At 41.0% G+C, this 13,636-nt stretch overlaps 1 pseudogene; it reads left to right on the top strand.

The window, feature by feature from the left end:
- Window positions 1-1,536: 1,536 nt before the first annotated feature.
- LOC117185904 overlaps window positions 1,537-13,636 on the top strand; it is a 33,079-nt pseudogene continuing 20,979 nt past the window's right edge.

Raw genomic sequence — 13,636 nt, 5'->3', positions numbered from 1 at the left:
AAGCTATCACCACTAGGTGAAAAAAGGTTATTGTGCTAAAACAGCTCCAAAATGAAAACTACGAAGTGCACGATATCTACAACCTGGGAATGGGTAGAAAGTACGGTCAATATTCCATTCTATTTTTTCCAGACCGTTTTCCACCGTCTACTTCGTCAGTTCGCCCTCGTCTGTACCGTCAGCTAGTGTTGGCTCGGTGCAGATTATAAATGTTTATAGAATTTTAATAAAAAAATGGAATATTTTGTTGAATAAAGTAAAGATAAAAAAGAAATAGCAAGAGAGAAATAAGAAGCAAAGGAGGCGAAGGAGAATTGATTCAATAAAAAAAAAGGTACAGAGGAAGTGCACCAGACCACCGACTGTTTCGTCTACAATCCGGCCTGTTGCCTCGACGCCTATCCGGCTTCTGAATGCTGCGATGCCGAAATTAATAAATGCAGTTGCTGATTTACTATGTATATAACAAGGTCGAAATAATTATAGTCATAAAATCAAAATCAAAATCAACAGAAATAAAATGTAAAAACATTTTGTTTAGCTTTATAACATTGTTATTTAAAAAAAAAGCGCCGATAAGTTGCGCTTATCGCACAAAAATACCGATATTTTTTCGCAAGCCTGGAGGGATTTTTCATCGCAACACTGTCCATTTCATTACGTTTTATTTCTGACCTTCTTTGCTCAAACCTTATTTTAGGCACAATAAAATAAAATTAAGCATTTAAAGCTAGCTAATCTTCTAGAAAATTTATTCATCTATCGGATAAAATTATGTTTTGAGGACTGAAGGTCTTAGCTAATCTTAAGTCGAATTAAGTCAGCATGATTCGTGATTAAATATTTTTATAGCACTTTAGGTGAAAAATATCGTGGTCTTTTTTTATATAAAGATGAAGAACCTGCAGGAGTAAATATTATTTTTTGTCTAGTTCAAGTTATTATCAGTTTAAATAAAGGGGGTTTAAGTGGGCTAAGTACGTTTTTTATCAGACGGTCAGACTTCTGCTCTCTTCTGAAACGAAAAAATGAGTCGTTATTTTTTAATGGGCCTTAAAAACGGGTATGGACAACAAACAAAAACAGCCAAGGCAAATTGCAAGGTTCGTACGAACCTTACCTCGGCGTTGTTGACAAACAATATACCTTGAAGTCAAAAGGGTGACTTTATCCTTTTATCCTCTTTTTTCTCGTTTTTATAAGCAAAAATTCCATGTAGGTAACAAAAGGGGTTGATGAATTATTCGTCTAATAATTTTAATGTGTCATATTGATAAATCGTTCACTCTTTCTTGCGACGAAAAATTGTAATTTGTCGTAATTTAAAATGGGCTATAAAAAAGGGTAAGGACAAGGGGCAAAAACAGCCAAGACAAATGTCGAGGTTCGCGTGTGATGAAAATATTAAGCAAAAGTGGATTTCAGCTTGCATGCGGTTGCATTTTCAGGGCCGTTTTGCCTGCTGTTCATACCCTTTTTTTTCTTCCATTATGTGTATATATATACTGAATATATACTGAAAATATACTGAATGCGAGTACGCGTTGACAATAAATCGAAAACTATAGAGGTGCTACCGTTAAAATCGTTAAAAGTCAAACCCAAACACACAGACAACGCGAAGACCACGAAGCAAGTGGATAGTGGAGTAGGCAAAAGTGAAAGAGAAAATAGAGAGAACGCGAAACGTAACGCAACAAGGCAATAAACAGTGAGTAAAGCAACCGCTGAAACGACGTGCGACGCGTCGAAATGTGAGTTCCTGCGTGTTTGTGTGTGTGTGTGTGTGCATGTGTGTGTTGGTGCGCTGAAAGTGCAGCTGTCGCTTGAAACAAATAAAACCGCACAATTTCCATATAAAAAGACATTGCAAGACGCAGCTTGCCAGCAATATATCAATAAATCGGTAGTGCGAGAAAACAGCGAAAACCGAAGGCGAGGAGCAAGCGCGACAAGAAAAAATAAAATGCATGTAGAATAATTTTAACGCCCAAAAGTCTCCGGTCTGTCGGCGACGCTGACGCTGATGTCGATGCCAACGCCGACGCCGCTTGTTGAAACAAATGCATCGAAATACGTGCATTTCGGTGAAAATTGAGTTGAATTTGCACAAATGCAGTGCTGACAAAGTGAAACGAGAGAATAAAAAACAATATTAATGTGCAAAATATGCGGAAAACTGCTTTGAAATGTGGAGAGCGCAGAACAGCGGTACACAAAAGAAGGAAAGAGAGAAGGGAGAAAAGGAATGGAATGATGGCCGCTTATACCTGCTCTGCTTCGAAAAAGAAACCGAAACCAGCCACCAAAAATGTTTGCTGCCGGCTCTGCCGCTGCTCCTGCTGCACTCTTCGGAATGCAAACTGGTTAATGGTTCATTTCTAGACACAGCCGGCTTGAGCAACTGTGGCCATATTTTTTCTTCTTTTGCGCTCTTCCCTTTTGAAACTGTTCTCGCCGCCTACGTTTTGTGCCGCTCTTCTAAGATAAAGAGCGCGCGTCTCGAGATAAATGCGAAAAATATTGTATCTCAATGGCCGCGGTGTTTCCGATGTGAAAATTAAACGAAACCGTATTCATTATATTGTGTTTGTTCTGCTCAACAGAAAAGTGTGTATTAAAAATCCTCAATAGCACCCACATTACGACGAGAAAACTCAAACGACAAAACCATAGTTGAATTGAGTGAGAATAATATATATATATATATAGAGAGAGAGAGAGTAAATACACCGCTACAATGTCGGAAGAAGTAGATCGCAACGATCCCGAGCTGAAATACCTTTCGGTGGAACGGAACCAATACAATGATCCGGCCACACAGGCGGAATGGACACAGAAGCGCCTGGTCTGGGTGCCCCACGAGAATCAAGTGAGTTCTACTGAAGAACCCTTGCCCACATATTCCTCCTGCATACTCGCACATTCATTTCTCTGCTGAAATCATCAGCGTTAAAAGATGCCACAGTTCTTCAAGTTGGTCAAAAACCAAATCAATTTGCCGCTAAAAGGGTTTTGCACAACATTTTCCAATTTGCATATCGCAGCCACACTCTGACTCACTCACACCAAACAAAAGAGAACGAAAGAGCGGGAGAGCAGGGTCAGGGATCCAGCGAGAGCGAGGCAAAACAAGTTTGTAATCTCTGTCCCTGTATTAGTGTTGAGATATGTTCTGCATGTGTGTGTTTGTGTGTGTGTGTGAGTACTGCCTCTAGCTACCCTGCAGTACGGGTCATTAATGACTCAGCTGCTGACACGCCGATGACCGCGTCCCTACCCCCGATGACATAGTCGATGACCGGCCATACGCTGAGCTGATGACATTAACATGGAGATGTCCTAGGGCATAATCGATGACATTGTCATCGAGCATTGCCGAAAAATCATGACTTAATAAGCGATGATTTTTCACGATTTTTTGGCTTAAATCATCGCTTATTAAATGCATGATTTTTGCCTAAAGATCATGCACATAATAAGCGATGATTTTTACCTAAAAATCATGCATTTTATAGGTGATGATTTTTACCTAAATATCATGCACTTAATAAGTGATGATTTTTCACGTAAAATCATGCATTTAATATAAAAAGTAATACATTGTAATTGTTTATTTTTCCAATTATTTTTATTTATTATTATTCATTATTGTCTGCTTTGTATTTTTTTTCTCTTGAGGTCTTCTGAAAATGACTATTCTTAATGTTGTGAATAGCCTTCCGAATCACTTTTTCTGCTGGCTCGTCGGGTATTTTCATCTTCACCGCCGCTGAAATAATTTTTTATTATTTTATAATTTTTTTACCCTTAGAAATATACCAAAATATACCGCATTTTCAAAATATACCGTAAATATACTGACGAACTCAAGCTCTATAATCCATATTCCTCGTTTTTGATATTCCGTGGAATATTAATAGCTATCTATATCTCTCAGCCCTACCCACATAATTTTATACGATTTATGCATCAATTTTTTACTAACTGGCTTACTCTAAATACTTGCTTTTGCAGCAGAGACTAAATTTTTGCCTGGGATGACAAACATTTTCTCAATTCTATAATATCCTTTCCTAGGGTATGCATTGTTGCTTGCATTTTTCCGCAACATGGAACGCGATTATTGCTTTCCGCCAATGAAAATTATGGCAGGAAACGGCTGCGACAGAATGTCAGGATGCGTCGTGTTAATATTCCCCAATAATTGGTAATATTCACCCTAAGTCGATGTCCAAATATAGTAATTTAAGAACATAATTTAAAAGTATGGAATGGGACTCATTGTTGTCAACCGGTTATTACCGATTCAAATAAATACTGAAATATACGGTATTATTTTCAAAATATACCGACGTATTTTTGATATTCTGGCGAATATTACTAGCTAAATAGAACCCTCAGGCCTGCCCACATAATTTTATCCGACTAATGAATAAATTTTCTACTCGACTGGTTTATTTTAAATACTTGCTTTTATTTGATTTTGCCCAAAGGTCAAACAAATAAAACGTAAGAGATTATCTATATAATGTGTTTGTAAAAAAATTGTGTGTACACACTTGCAACCATGGTCGATCTATCGGCCTAGCCCGCCAGATTCGAATCTATCCTTCTTCTTTCTAATCTGTGCGCCCAAAAGTACGCTGACCGCAATTGCCAAAACTATGCATCGTGGTATAGCCGCTCTATATAACGAATGACCCTTTTATATCTTTATTATCATATTGCTGATTTTGCATTGCTTTATATGAATATAAAACTTGATCAAAATGGAAAGACATGATGCGAGATGTGGATACATCTCATACATACATACTCATTCACTCATACACAAATAACATTTTGATTCTCATACTTTTCTTCCTGGAAGCAGAATGGTTAAAGTTCAAGTGTGACTAATTGAATGGACATTTTTCTTGTCTCCTTTTTTGCAGGGCTTCGTGGCCGCTAGTATTAAGCGGGAACATGGCGACGAGGTTGAGGTTGAACTGGCCGAGACCGGCAAGAGGGTCATGATTCTGCGCGACGATATACAAAAGATGAATCCGCCAAAATTCGACAAAGTCGAGGATATGGCCGATCTGACGTGCCTCAACGAGGCTTCCGTGCTGCACAACATTAAAGACAGATACTACTCTGGCTTGATCTATGTAAGTATTAAACTATATATTTCCTTCGTTACTCATAAACATAAAATTAACGCCCTGGAATTCAACGGATTCCCAGTCCAGATCAATGAAAACTTCATTCTTAGTGCGAGCGAAAAACGAAGCTCTGGATCGGATCTACTCATGTCTAGGTTAACCCCAACTTATTCCTTTGGTCTGCACGTTCACTCGGTTCTTGAAAATCTATACATATCTATACATTTCTGTCTAAAATGGGGTTCCTTCACGCCACATACATATGTACATACAAATTTGTGTTGGAAGACTTGAAAGTTGCCGCTGTGCCAGCTGTTGGCAAGATGACGACGACGACAGCCACCATGATGCTAATAGTGATGATGATGACGACTTTAGAGTAAACAACAACAGCATAAATACATGTGTACATATGTACATATATATTTTCCATCCCAATAAGTCCCTAAGTTTTCTGGATTTATTGAAAAGCGAAACTCTGTCCTCAACCCAGCCCGAGTTCGTCTCTTTCTAAGGATTCGCCTGAAAGCTTCGCAAATATTTGACACACAAATATCATTCAATCACTCGATTCCTAACTCTAGCCTGTTTTCCCTCTCAAACCCCCCGAACATCCGCTCTTAATGGTTATGCCAAAAGTGTTTTCTGTTCGAAAATTACAAATTTACCAAAATCAGAAAGCCAATTACTAATAGATTTCATGCAGTGCATTTAAATGGGAAGGAGGATATAAAATTATGTCTGCTTTTGTTGCTCGCCTCTCCCCCTACTTTTTATACCCGATACTCAAAATGAGTATGGGGGTATATTAGATTTGTGGTAAAAGTGGATGTGTGTAACGTCCAGAAGGAATCGTTTCCGACCCCATAAAGTATATATATTCTTGATCAGCATCAATAGCCGAGTCGATTGAGCCCTGTCTGTCTGTCCGTCTGTCCGTCTGTCCTTCAGCGCCTAGTGCTCAAAGACTATAAGAGCTAGAGCAACGATGTTTTGGATCCAGACTTCTGTGATATACCAGTGCTACAAAAATATTTCAAAACTTCGCCCCGCCCACTTCCGCCCCCACAAAGGACGAAAATCTGTGGCATCCACATTTTTAAAGATACGATAAAACCAAAAACGCAGAATCGTAGAGGATGACTATATGTTTTAGAATGTAAGATCTCAACCAGATCGTATAATTATTATAGCCAGAATCAAGAAAACAATTTCATTCTTTCTCGCTCTGTCTCTCTCTAACACACAGGTTTCATGGTCGGTTTTGCCAATTGCAAAATATCTCAGAACCTATAAGAGCCAGAGCAACCAAATTTGGTATCCACACTCCTGTGATATCGGACCTTGACCGTTTCGTGTCCAAATTTCGCCACACCCCCTTCCGCCCCCGCAAAGGACGAAAAACTGGGGCATCCACAAATCTCAGAGACTATTAAGGCTAGAGTAACCAAATTTGGTATCCGCACTACTGTTAGATCTCACTATAAAACGTATATCTCAGAATTTCGCCCCACCCCCTTCCGCCCCCACAAAGGACGAAAATCTGTTGCATCCACAATATTGCACATTCGAGAAAACTAAAAACGCAGAATCATAGATAATGACCATATCTATCAGATTGCTGAATCTGGACCAGATCAGATCATTTTTATAGCCAAAAGGAACAAATCAATTTGCACTGGCTTCGCAGCGCCCGACGTCACGCTCAGACTGATTTTCTGTCTCTCTCGCACGCACTCTTTGTCGTGTCGTTTAATATTAGCGGCGTCTGCCGGAGGAGAGCCATACTGACTTAGTATCGGGTATAACTGTAGAGTTGCGGTGTCCGCAGCAACTCACAACGTTCCCCCTCGTTTTTATTTGTTTTATTGTTTTCTAACAAATTATGTGACGCTTTTTTTTTTACATATTTTACGAGCTTGTCGCTGCTACTACTTATCTTACTCTGCCATCTTTCCAATTTTCGCTCTCTGTCTCTGTCCGTCTTTCTGCCTTGGGAGTTTTAATTTAATGCCCAAACGGTTGTTTCTACTTTTTGATGTGGGCGCGAACTGCTTTAAATTTGTTTAGATTGTTGTTGCTGTTTTTGTTGTTGTCGGGCCACGCTTCAGCGCACTTTCAGGCATTGTTGCTGCTAGAGGGTATTTCGACTTTGGCCAGACGTTTTCTGTCTATTCTGGAATAATGGAAACGTTGCCGTTGATTCGCTTTAAAAATTTACCCATAAGCGAATCGACGTGAGATGTAGTCCCAAAAGGAAACACTCTAAGCTGTAGCTAATGGTGCTTTAATATTGAAGGGTATCAGAAACTTCAAACGTCAAAACTAGACTTAATTTCTTGTTTTTTTTTTTTGTTGCTGTCAGCGAGTTATTGTGTGCCCGCTTACAACTTACACAATCATTCCACGCACTTTGTTTCGCCTCTCTCTCTGCTCTCTTGCTGTCTTTTCCTCTTCGTTTTACACTGCCCCTATCTCTTTCGGGCGGACTGTCCCATTTAATTTGCTTGCCAATTGTTGCTGACGTGTTTTAGGCCGCTAACTTGTTGCATGGCCCCGAGTGCGCCAAAGAAAGAAAGAAGTAAAGAGAGCGGATAACACAGGGTGACACAGAAGAAGAGAGAGAGAGAGAAAGGGAAATACGGGGGAGGGTCGCTGTGTTGAACGGCATAATTATTATAGTTTGTTGACATATAATTTGATTTTTAAATTTAATTTAAATTAATTCGACTGGCAGCTGCTTCTGACTTTGTGACTGCCGGTAGCTTGTAGCTTAATTAATATGCGTCGGCCGGCAGGCAGGCAGAACAAAAATAATATTACACTTACACACACTTTTACATGGATACAGTATGCAAATCAAAGTGTCAACACCTCTGGTGCAACAACAGCAACAAATATGGTCAATTTGTTGGACATGAAAATTTTTGCGGCGAATTGATTTGGGCGGAGAAAATGTTGTGTCAGCAGCCCACCAGAGGGAGCAGTGGCAGTAGTGGCAGTGGCAGTGGCAGGGGCTAGGGCGGGAAAAATGGTGCACGAATGAAACTGACCAAAGACCTCCCATAGTCCAGCCCACCTCCTTCCTTCCCCCTCTTCGCCAATTAGTTGCAGCCGATTGAAAATCAAATTGGGTTTGAAATATTCCACAAAACATTAAAATTTTAATTTTCTTCATTTACAATGTTGTATACTCTTTCGTAGGGTATTGCAATCTCCATCAGCAGCGTGCATTGTATAGGAATCAAGCATAGAAAAATTTCCAACTGTAAGGTTATACATTCTTCATACCTTAGACACAGACAGCTGGTCCCAAGCTACCCAAAACCCTGGTTTAGGCCATAGAAAAGATCCCATTGCTAGGGTATTGAAAGCATCGGCCTGCTTTGATAACCCCCCTTTGACTGCATTTTCTTGCAATTAATTGATTTATGTCCATCGGGTGACTGGGTGCAATTGCTCGACGGCAACAGCATCGCGGGAAAAGCGCTGAAAATTGTAATTTACATTTCGGGCCCATGCGTTGGCAGCTAAATATAATTGCACTTGACAGGGAGGATGACGTTGGTGCCTTGGCCACTTTTACAGGCTCCCCATATGAACATATTCACATATGTGTGTATTTATCTTTGCCCATTCCATATCCCTATTCGGAATCCATTCAGTTCTAACTATCTTTGAGATACGCTAATTGAAATGTCAAACTCAGGCGACGCCGAACCGAATCTTTTTTGGCATTTTAATATGGGAATTCTGTCACTTAATTTGCTTTGCAAGATTTTAATTTTTAGCCACGAGCGAGTGCAAATGTGCCACATGCTGAGGCAGAGACAGAGACAGACACCAGAGGTAGAGGTAGTGCAGAGGCGGCGGCTGTTGCGGAGTCTATGGCCACATGAGGCATGCATTTTGTGGCAAATTAATTATATTTCCCGCATATCAGCAGAACAATTTGTTCAAAAACTATTGGCACTAATAGTTTGCCCCTGCAACATGTGGGGGATGAATGGATGGGTGCCGGTAGGGGAAATGGGTGATGTGATGTGGATAGAGGTATAGGTAGAGGTGTCTTCGAGCACGTAATTAACATGAAAGACGCCGCCTTCTGCTTTTTTGTTTGTTTGTTTATTTTTGCTGTTGCTGCTGCCCTTGTTTGCCTGAATGTGCCCCTCGATTTGCTGTGCTTGCAACACGTTCGATACACAAATAAAATGCTTGTGCCCACTTAAGGCCTGAATGCGGACACCAAAATGGTCCACACGCTAAATGCCTGACAAATCTGGTAAGAGACTAAATGTTTGGTTTTTTTATGTCTTCTGTCCCTCCTCTCTCTCACTCTGCATAGAGCTAGTACTAACCAACAACTAGTTGTAGTACTAATGGAACTGCTTGAAATTTCAAATGAATATCAAACTGCTTGAATATGCTCCTTCCAATCGATAGAGTGAGAGGCAACTAGCTTGAACACCATTCAACTGCTTGCTGTTCGAAGTGAATAGCTGCTTTTAATTTGAGCATCATACTAAGCCCGCTCTGCTTCTACCTCCTACCCTAGCTGGAGTGAGAGGGAGCTACTGTAAGGCAGTTCGAACTGTTGTCTTCTTTAAATGCTGAACTGCTTGTTGCAGAGAAAGCCCCCCAACTCACGTAAAAATAATAGTCCACCCAAAGCTGATTCTTGTATCTCTCTCTGCGGTGACTCGCCTTTGTCCCCTCTCACCTCATATAAATACCTCCCTCCATAATATAAGTAAATCTCGCTGTAATTTAATTGCCTCTGTGGCGCTGTTGCTACTTGCTTGAGATTTACATAAATTTCATGATTTTAACTTATCCGCTGACCATATAAGGCCCAACCCAAGATCGGGGCAGGCCACCCAGGCAGGTCAATTCCTGCCTGCCTGAACCATTCATCAGGATAATGACTCAGTGCAGCAGCATACAAAGAGCTTGAAGTGCCGCAAAAGTGTGTGGAGAGACGCGATCCGAGCCCAGATCCGAAAGTAAACATTGCCGTCACGAGTGACGGCCACTTCTAAACGATTGCCAAAAAAAGCAAAGAAACAAAAAACAGTTTTTTCTGCCATTTTTGGATGCCTGACAAGCACACATATGTACATCTATGGCTACTAAAGCAAGGTTACTGATTGTCGAGACGTGATTTTGTTATTTCTTCCAAGAGGCTCTTTAAACTATGGGTAGATACATATACACATATGTATGTATGAGTCAGTCGGGGCCCACTCTTCCCTGGCCTGTGCTCCTCCGCTCAAAGAGAGAGATTTTCGGCAGATTTACATTGAGATCCGTACTTTCCATTTCAATATGTATCTGTCACACACGAATGGGTGTGTGTGGGTTGTCTACTCCCCCTTCCCTCGTAAAGTTTGTTGTTTTTTTTTCTCCTTTCGCATTTAATGTTTGCTGGATATTTAAATGATACTCGTACAACAAATAGCAAAAAGCCGCAGCCGCAGTCACAGTTTTGTAGGCTGGTAGATACCAGCGGATACAGATACAACTATAGATACAGATATAGCAGCGGATACAGCCACTGGGAAATACAGATACATGCGTTTGCTGTTTATGGTGCTGGCCAACTTTAAAGCACATGGCTTGCTTCAAGCCCATGTTGTATCTGTGTGTTTTTGCGTTAGAGTTTGGGCAACACTAAGCACTAACTAGGCCACTGAACATCAGTCGCCGCCCCCTCGCCGGCTGCCTGCCGATTGCAGGGGCTGCCAGGGGCTGTTCGTCGTTAGTCCCCATGTTTGCAGCTCCAATAACATACATATGCCATACTACACATGCCATACGATGCCATCGAAAATGAAGCCAAAACTTTGCTTTGTTTTCCACGTTCCTGAAGCCACTTTCAGCCTGCCAGATGATCCCGATCCCGATCGGTAAAGCTATCCATTCTTGTTATATTTCTCTCCTCTCTATATAATTTCTCTATGCAATAAGAAAAGAAGATGATTCTTAAATCAGACCCCAATACAAAGTGGGCTACAGTGCCAATCTTTTTTTGAGAGCATCAATCTTCTTATGAATATGAAAGTAGTAGAATTTCCCCTACAACCAAATGCCAAACACACTTGCGCCTAGATCATTATTTTTCAGACACGGGGGTTGCAGGTGTCTTGCCCCCTTGTTACTTATATTAATAATTTACTTTTCCAGACATATTCCGGTCTATTTTGCGTTGTGGTCAATCCGTACAAGAAACTCCCCATCTACACCGCAAAGATTATGGAACGGTATAAGGGTATAAAGCGTCACGAAGTGCCACCGCATGTGTTTGCAATAACGGACAGTGCCTATAGAAACATGTTGGGTGGTAAGTACAGTACTCTCCTTATACACACATAAATATAGTACATACATATATGTATAACCAAAGACTATACAATACCAAGATGTTGCATGAGGAACAAATGCTTTTTATACCCGATACTCAAAATGAGTATTGGGGTATATTAGATTTGTGGTAAAAGTGGATGTGTGTAACGTCCAGAAGGAATCGTTTCCGACCCCATAAAGTATATATATTCTTGATCAGCATCAATAGCCGAGTCGATTGAGCCATGTCTGTCTGCCCGTCTGTCCGTCCGTCCGTCTGTCCGTCCCCTTCAGCGCCTAGTGCTCAAAGACTATAAGAGCGAGAGCAACGATGTTTTGGATCCAGACTTCTGTGATATGTCATTGCTACAAGAATATTTCAAAACTTTGCCCCGCCCACTTCCGCCCCCACAAAGGGCGAAAATCTGTGGCATCCACAATTTCGATGATGCGAGAAAACTAAAAACGCAGAATCGTAGAAGATGACTATATCTTCTAGAGTGTAAAATCTGAACCAGATCGTATAATTATTATAGCCAGAATCAAGAAAACAATTTCATTTTTTCTCGCTCTGTCTCTCTCTAACACACAGGTTTCATGGTTGGTTTTGCCAATTGCAAAATATGAGTTCAAGCATCTCAGAACCTATAAGAGCCAGAGCAACCAAATTTGGTATCCACACTCCTGTGATATCGGACCTTGACCATTTTGTGACAAATTTTCGCCACACCCCCTTCCGCCCCCGCAAAGGACGAAAATCTGAGGCATCCACAAATCTCAGAGACTATTACGGCTAGAGTCACCAAATTTGGTACACACACTCCTTTAAGATGTCGCTATAAAACGTATATCTCAAAATTTCGCCCCACCCCCTTCCGCCCACACAAAGGACGAAAATCTGTTGCATCCACAATATTGCAGATTCGAGAAAACTAAAAACGCAGAATCATAGATAACGACCATATCTATCCGGTTGCTGAATCTGGATCAGATCAGATAATTTTTATAGCCAAAAGGAACAAATCAATTTGCACTGGCTACGCAGCGCCCGACGTCACGCTCAGACTGATTTTCTGTCTCTCTAGCACGCACTCTTTGTCGTGTCGTTCAATATTAGCAGCGTCTGCCGGAGGAGAGCCATACTGACTTAGTATCGGGTATAACTGTAGAGTTGCGGTGTCCGCAGCAACTCACAACGTTCCCCCTCGTTTTTTCTTGAAACATTTTTTCGAACATTTTAATTTCCATTTTCCATTTTTGTTTTGTCAGCAGCCAAATTTGTTGTTGTTGCGGTAATGAAGTGTGTCACTCGCTCCTCGTCCCACTCTGCCACTCTCTCCTCGTCCCACTCTGCCGCTCTCTCGCTCTTAAATCGTACTTACGTCTACCCTTCTCTCTCCCTCTCTCTGCAGATCGCGAAGACCAATCGATTTTGTGTACTGGCGAATCGGGTGCTGGCAAGACGGAGAACACCAAGAAGGTCATCCAATTTCTGGCCTATGTGGCAGCCTCCAAGCCCAAGGGCTCTGGTGCGGTAAGTACAAGAAGGAAAACAACTCTCGTCGGCTCCAAAATAAGATAAATGACTCCAAGAACAGAAACGAATGCAAAGTTGTATCTACACTGGGGGAAAATTCCAATCACATTCCATATTCGTAGATGATTCGTGGACTGATTCCAATGGGATGTTGCATCAGTTGAGAAAGGGTCGTACAAGGGTCCTCTCAAAATTGGAATTGGAATAATCCTAATCCTAAATCCCAAATCCTCATGAGGAATGTGTTCTAGCAGAAGTTTTTTCCCTCAGTGCATCATCAGTGGGAGAGATCCATACACATATGTATGTTCTGCCTCTACTCGTAGATACAGTTCCATTTTGGATTGGATATGTGTGCTTATAAAATGGTTATTAAACTCACATTAATGACACGCAAGCTGCTCCCAGCAATTGTTATTGTTTGCCATATTAATTAATTAGAGAGAACGTTCAAGGGAGATGCACGACTCGTATAGATATCTACGATACGTTCACTTACACTCACACGACTATATATGTATCTATTATGGTATGTATATAATTGCTGGAGTCGGCAAACTGTCTTTAATACACCCTCGCACCTATGACTTCTTATGTGGGTGTTGTACTG

The sequence above is a fragment of the Drosophila miranda genome, assembly GCF_003369915.1.
Source record: "Drosophila miranda strain MSH22 chromosome Y unlocalized genomic scaffold, D.miranda_PacBio2.1 Contig_Y1_pilon, whole genome shotgun sequence".
Taxonomy (NCBI): domain Eukaryota; kingdom Metazoa; phylum Arthropoda; class Insecta; order Diptera; family Drosophilidae; genus Drosophila; species Drosophila miranda.
This window is presented reverse-complemented; position numbering and strand designations above follow the sequence as displayed.